We start from the raw sequence: 7,491 nt of genomic DNA on the forward strand, positions 1-7,491 counted from the left end.
ATCTCAAAAAAAAAAAAAAAAAAATTAAAAACACAATAAGCTGTTACTTCATCCATGCTAAAATGACTATTATCAATAAGACAAACAAGTGCTGGTGAGGACATGGAAAAAAAGAGAACCCTTGTACACTGTTTGTGGCAATGTAAATTAGGATAGCTATTATGAAAAACAGCATGAAGTTTCTTCAAAAAATTAAAAATAAAACAACGACCATATGATCCAGCCATCTCACTACTGGATATATTACCTCCCAAAAATGAAGTCGGTATGTCAGAGAGATACCTACACTACCATTATTCACAAGAGCCAAGATATGGAAGCAATCTAAGTGTCCATGAATAGATGCATGAAGAAAAAACTGTGGCATACATGTGCAATGGAATACTATTCAGCCTTAAAAATCAGGAAATCCTATCACTTGCAGCAACATGGATGGAACTGGAGGACTTTACACTAAGTGAATACGCCAAGCACAGAAAGACAAATAGTAAATGATCTCACTAATAGATCAAATTTTTAAAAGTTAAACTTGTAGAAACAGAGAGTAGAATGGTGGTTATGTGAGTTAGGTAGAGGGTATGGTAGGAGAGATGTTAGTCAAAGGATACAAAGTTTTAGTTAGATAAGAAAAAGTTAAAGAGATCTATTGTACAACATAGTGACTATGTTAATAACAATATTTTATATTCTTGAAAATTGCTAAGATAGATGTTAAGTTTTCATCACAAAAATAATTGAGATAACACATATGTTAATTAAATCAATGTAACCATTCCACAATGTATATGTATTTCAAAACAATATGTTGTACATGAAAAGTATATATAGTTTTGTCAATGAAGATTAATTAATGAAAAATAATTTGTATGGCTCTCTCCTGTATTTATCATGTCCAGAAAACTGACCACAATATATGGTTTATTGTGATTAATACTGTGACCAAATTTTATACATCCACATATAGTATAGTTATATATTTTATAACATATACTAATATGTAATACAACATAATACAACAAATATTAAAACATTAAGTTTTAAGTATCCTTAACAAATTTTAAAATTTCTAATATGTCAATTTATTAAAAACATCATTTGGGGCTGGGCACGGTGGCTCATGCCTTAATCCCAGCACTTTGGGAGGCTAAGGCAGGTGGATCACCTGAGATCAGGAGTTCAAGATCAGCCTAATATGGTGAAACTCCATCTCTACTAAAAATACAAAAATTAGCCAGGTGTGGTGGTAGGCGCATGTAATCCCAGCTACTGGGAAGGCTGAGGCAGGAGAATCACTTGAACCCAGGAGGTGGAGGTTGCAGTGGGCCAAAATCGTGCCACTGCACTCCAGCCTGGGTGACAAGAGCAAAACTCTGTCTCAAAAAACAAACAAAAAAAACAAAAAATATCATTTGGAAACCAGTACAAGTAGAAATTTTCCATTCTCCAATAATTAGTACCACAAGTATATGAATCAGACAATAAATTACTGCTTACTACACTATTCTAACTTAGTATGATGCTAAATAATAATATAAATGTCAAAGGTATAATCTTTAGCCAAAGGTAAATTGTACTTTCTTGTTTTAAAAAGTTTATCACTCTTTTTTCTAGTGACCAGTTTAAAATGGTTTCTACATTAGGTAGTAATGAGTTTATGTAACATGTCTACACACTAGTATTTTTGCTTCCATTTTGTTTAAAGTGCTTTCCAGCATTCTCAATGTCATGATTGACACACAGACAGATAATATGTACATGGTGCATTGGGAGCACTGGATAAACAAAGAGGTTCTTCCCAGCCTCTGTAGATTTTGGCTTAAAGCAGGGTTCAGCAAACTTCTATGAGAATGAATCATGGTCAAAGTAAGCATTAGTTTAAATAAAACAGAGTTTATGTTCCTCATTAGTAACTGTTAACTTACAGATTATAAGAGTTACCAATATTAGCCCAAGTTAAAATGTTACTTTGAGACTATGAATGATACACATATATTTAACTAATCATTCCAAAGCCTGCCCTCTTTCATTTTTACCTTGCAAAACTCCCCAAGGGTAGTGATGGCCTCTGACCATCCTTTCTACAACTTTCACTTCATCCATACTCCCCATCACAGCAAAGGGTAACAGCGCTTAGAGAACAAGAATGATATCAATTGAATTCTCTAGCACCAATAGAGCTTACTCTATTACTCTCACTCCTGTTATAAAAATGACAGCGAGATGATATTGTAGTAAATTTAATTAGGGATCTACCCTGCATCTCATTTTAAGACTTAACAATATGCACTAATTGGTTTCTGTCAGCATCAGTCTCAGGCTGTGCACACAGTTGGAAACTGTCTACTGAGCAGAGCCTAAAGCAAGGTATCCTGTTGTGGGAAACACAAAGTAAAAGATTTTAGTAGACATCATTTTCTCCCATTCCTTAAAAGGAGACAATTTGATAGAATTCATTTACAGAATAATATATTTAACAGGGCAGTGCTGCAAACAATTGAGCAACCGCTGGCAATTAGTGGAGCTTATCAGTTGGGTATGATCATGTGAAAAGAGACAGGGCAACCAAAACCACTTCATTCAGTGCGGCTATGGGCCTGCCTAAAACTGTACCTTAACGAGGAGCAACATCAGAAGCTTAACATTGTAGGAAGAGAAACAGACTTTACTCAAACAATTCTGCCAGTTACTGAACAAATACATAACAAGCTCTAGGGGAGGAGATAGAACTCGCACCCTAAGTTGTCACAATGCAGTATCTAAAACACCCCATTTGTAACAAAATATTACATGCAATGTATAAAATAAAATATACCCTTAAAAAAAGAAACAGGCCGGGCATGGTGGCTCAAGCCTGTAATCCCAGCACTTTGGGAGGCTGAGACGGGCGGATCACGAGGTGAGGAAATCGAGACCATCCTGGCTAACACGGTGAAACCCCATCTCTACGAAAAAATACAAAGGACTAGCCGGGTGAGGTAGCGGGTACCTGTAGTCCCAGCTACTCGGGAGGCTGAGGCAGGAGACTGGCGTAAAACTGGGAGGCGGAGCTTGCAGTGAGCTGAGATCTGGCCACTGCACTCCAGCCTGGGTGACAGAGCGAGACTCCGTATCAAAAAAAAAAAGAAACAAAGTTGTCAACAGAAACTGGCTGTGAGACTGTTCAGATGTTGGATTTATCCAAAAAATATTTCATTTCTAATAGTCATTATAATTAGGTCCACAGATCTAAGAGAAACCAAGATTAAATAATTAAAGGAGAGTGACACCTGCAAGATAAGAGAATAGGAGATCCCAGTTCTTATCCCCTGAGAAAACGCTAATTTGGCAAGCATCTATGGACAAAAGTGCCATTGTGGGAGCTTTGGAATCCAGATAGCAGATTATGATATTCTAGTACATTTGAAGACCAAGGAAAGCCCCTTTAAGAAGACAGGCTCACACCTTAGTAGCAAATACACTAAGTGCAGACTCAGCAGACCTATAAGCATCCGCATTTCTCTGTGGACTTGGCTCCAACCCCACATGCCTGAAGCACTGAAGCTCCTTGTCCAAAGTCCTTCCAGGAGCGTCACCCACATAGACTGACTGCAGAACTCACAGAAGACCAGGACCCGATCCATCCCACATGACCATGGTCCCTAACGTAGTTACACCAGTTGGGAGCCTAAGATGAGAGTGTCTTTACCTAATAAAACGAGTCTGTAAAGATAAGAAGACAAGATTGCTCCTTTAAATAAGCAAAGACCAATGCAAGACTATGAAGATCATGAGGAATAAGTCAAACATGACGCCCCCCCCCACAAAAAAGAGAGAGAAAAAAAAATCCCTAATATAAAGCCATTAACAGGCCCTAAAATAATGAAGATCCATGTGCTACTTGAAAAAAATTCAAAATAATTACGTTTGTTTGTTTGTCTGTTTTGACAAGAGTCTCGTTCTGTCACCCAGGCTGGAGTACAGTGGTGTGATCTCAACTCACTGCAACCTCCACTTCCCAAGTTCAAGCGATTCTGCCTCAGCCTCCCGAGTAGCTGGAACTACAGGCACGCACCACCATGCTCAGCTAGTTTTTGTATTTTTAGTAGAGAAGGGGTGTCACCATGTTGGCCAGGCTAGCCTCAAACTCCTGACCTCAGGTGATCCGCCCACCTGGGCTTCCCAAAGTGCTGGAATTACAGGTGTGAGCCACCACACCCGGCAAAATTCAAAATCATTGTCTATAAAAAAAGCTAAATAAGCTTCAAGCAAATACAGATAAATGACAAAATGAAATCAGGAAAACAATACATGAAAATTAGAAGTTCAATCAAGAAATAAAAAACACAAAAATTCTGGTTCTACAAAGTAAAATAATTGCACTGAGAATTTTAGTGGACAACTTCAATGCAAGACTCAATCAAGCAGAAGAAAGAATGAGTGAACTCTAAAACAAATTATTTGAAATTATCATTAGATGAACAAAACAAAAGGACGGAAAAGTGAAGAGAGCATATGGAACTTACAGAAAATCATCAAGAAAACCAATGTACGCATTATAGAAATCTCAGAAGGAGGCAGAGCTTGCAGTGAGCCAAGATCGCTGCCAGTGCACTCCAGCCTGGACAACAGAGTGAGACTACATCTCAAAAAAAAAAAAAAAAAAAAGAAATTACTCATTTTGCAAACTGAATCTTTGTATACTCTGACCTATATCACAAAGAGAATTCTGAAAGCAGCCAGAGAAAAACATCTTGTCCCATATAAGGGAGCCCGCATAAGACTATCAACAGATATCTCAACAGAAATCTTTCAGGTCAAGAAACAGTGGGATGATTCAATGTACTGGAAGAAAGAGAAAGACCAAAAGGAATACTTTACCCCCAAAAAACTGTCCTTTAAGAATAAAGGACAGGCTGGGTGCAGTGGCTCACACCTGTAATCCCAGCACTCTGGGAGGTTGAGGCAGGCAAATCACCTGAGGTCAGGAGTTCAAGACCAGCCTGGCCAACGTGGCAAAACCCCACCTCTACTAAAAATACAAAAATTAGCTGGTGTGATGGCAGGTGCCTGTAATGCCAGCTACTCAGGAGGCTGAGGGAGGAGAATTGCTTGAACCCGGGAGGCAGAGGCTGCAGTGAGCTGAGGCACCACCATCGCACTACAGCCTGGGCACCAAGAGCAAAACTCTGTCTCAAAGAAAAATAATTAAGAACAATGTTCCTATCTGATCATTTCAGCTGTGGCCTGGCACTCTTCTGAGAGCCCAGCCCCAGGTACTTGCAATCAGCCCTGGCACTGCTGTTGCTTTAGCATTCTGCAGTTGCCTGAGAATTCTTCCTGCCCCTGCCTAAGTTTTCTGCCAGTTGTGTGGGGGCCAGCCTGCCCCTCTCTATCACAGCCAGCATCTGAACCCTGGGTACCTGAGGACACATATGCCAGCCTGTTTCTGATCCAGTCCCTCCAGTACTTATGCGTACCATCCAGAACACCATTTGGAATCTGAGAATCAAGAAAATGGCTAGCCCAGTCCACCATTGGCACCTGATCACCCCTTCTAGAGACTAAGGCTGTGCTGACCCAGCCGGCCGACACAACAGCTGAAACCCACCCTCCTGTGCTGAAAGGTGAAGCTGCTTTCCCTATGTACACAAAGTAGCAGCGTTCCTGCATGAGAGAACAGGTAAACCACAGGGCTGTCTGTATTATGCTGAGGGAAGAGGTCCTACCCTGAGGTTGCTCCTATGAAGAGTCACCAGACAGGCATTTTCAATGGCTCTTGGCTACATTATGACCTGGAGGTAGATGACAGTGTCTGTCTGAACTAAGAGTCATGAGCTCTGTGGGACAGGGGTAGGATAGGGAAACAGATCATGTTCCTACCTACATAGGAGGCAGAGCTGGGACAGCTCCTCCCTCCCTACAGAGACCTGTGAGCATTTCACCAGGAGCTATCCCAGCCACCCCTGTAAAGGCTACTGTTGACGTTCATCATTGAGATGTTGGTGGGTAAGCTTTGTGGTCCAGCTCTGCCAAGCTTTGTCTTCCCCTCTAGGCTGAACAGGCAACTCAGAGTCTAGGCATTACATAGACCAGCCTATCACCTGAAACAACAGAGATGAAATCACAGTAAACAGATATCAAACACACACCATCTGCTTCTGCCATAGCTGGCTCTTACTCATGTGTGCCACTTACTGGCATGGAGGTTAAATGGCACAAAACAATAAAAAGTCTACTGACAGAAGGGCACAGGGTTAAAGAAACAAAGCCAAAGCCCCCTACCCAATAGACGCTATAGTTACACCCACAAGGGGGGAAAGCCCCACCTAAATTAAAGTAAATTCAAAAACAAGAAGTGATAACTTTCCCAGATGAGAAGAAACCATCATAAGAACTTTGGCATCATGAATTTAAAAAAAAAAAAAAAAAAAGAAAAGTAGAATGTTTTGACACTACCAAAAGATGCACTAGCTCTCTGGCAATGGATCCTAACCAACCAAAATGACAATTCTGAAGTGAAAGATAATGAATTCAAAATATGGATTATAAGGAAGCTCAATGAGATCCAAGAGAAGATTGAAAATCATCACAAAGATATCAGAGCAATGCAGAATGTGAATTAAGTACAGATATCTTTAAATTAAAAGAATGGAATTTGTAGAAATGAAAAACACACTGCAGGACCGATTTACAGTTGAAAGCTTTAACAATAGGCTAGACTAAGCAGAAGACAGACAGAAAATAGAATCCCAGTGCCTTCTGGCTTGTAAAGTTTCTTCTGTGAAGACTGCAGTTAGTCTAATGTGATTTCGTTTATAGGTGATTTGAAAACTCTCTCTTGCTTCTTTCAGAGTATTTTCCTTCTAGTTGACTTTAGTCTGTTGAAGTTCATCTTGCAAAGTATTTCCAGATGTTCTCTGAGCTTCTTGCATCTGGATGTGTACTTTTCTAGCAAGGCCAAGAGAGTTTTTCTGATTATTCCCTCAAGTATGTTTCCAATCTTTTTACCTTCTCTTCTCTCTCAGGAATGCCTACAACTCATAAGTTGGGTTGCTTTACATAATTTCCTATTTCTTGACCTCTTATTTATTTAAATTTTCTTTATTTTTTGTCTGTGTTAGTTCAAAAAACCTGTTTTGTTTTTTGAAAAGATAAGAAAATTGATATGGTGCTAGGCCAGGCACAGTGGCTCATGCCTGTAATCCTACCACCTTGGGAGGCCGAGACAGGTGAATCGCCTGAGCTCAGGAGTTCGAGACCAGCCTGGGCAAGATGGGGAAACCCTGTCTCTACTAAAATACAAAAAATCAGCTGGCCATGGGGGCAGGTGTCTGTAATCCCAGCTTCAGGAGGTTGAGGCATGAGAATTGCTCAAACCTGGGAGGCAGAGGTTGTAGTGAGTCAAGATCATGCCAGTGCACCCCAGCCTGGACAACAAAGTGAAACTCTGTCTCAAAAAAAAAAAAAAAAAAAAAAAAAAAAAAAAAAAAAAAAAAAAAATGGGGGGGGGGA

The sequence above is a fragment of the Rhinopithecus bieti genome, unplaced genomic scaffold (assembly GCF_001698545.2).
Source record: "Rhinopithecus bieti isolate Rb0 unplaced genomic scaffold, ASM169854v2 scaffold_68143, whole genome shotgun sequence".
Classification (NCBI taxonomy): Eukaryota; Metazoa; Chordata; class Mammalia; order Primates; family Cercopithecidae; genus Rhinopithecus; species Rhinopithecus bieti.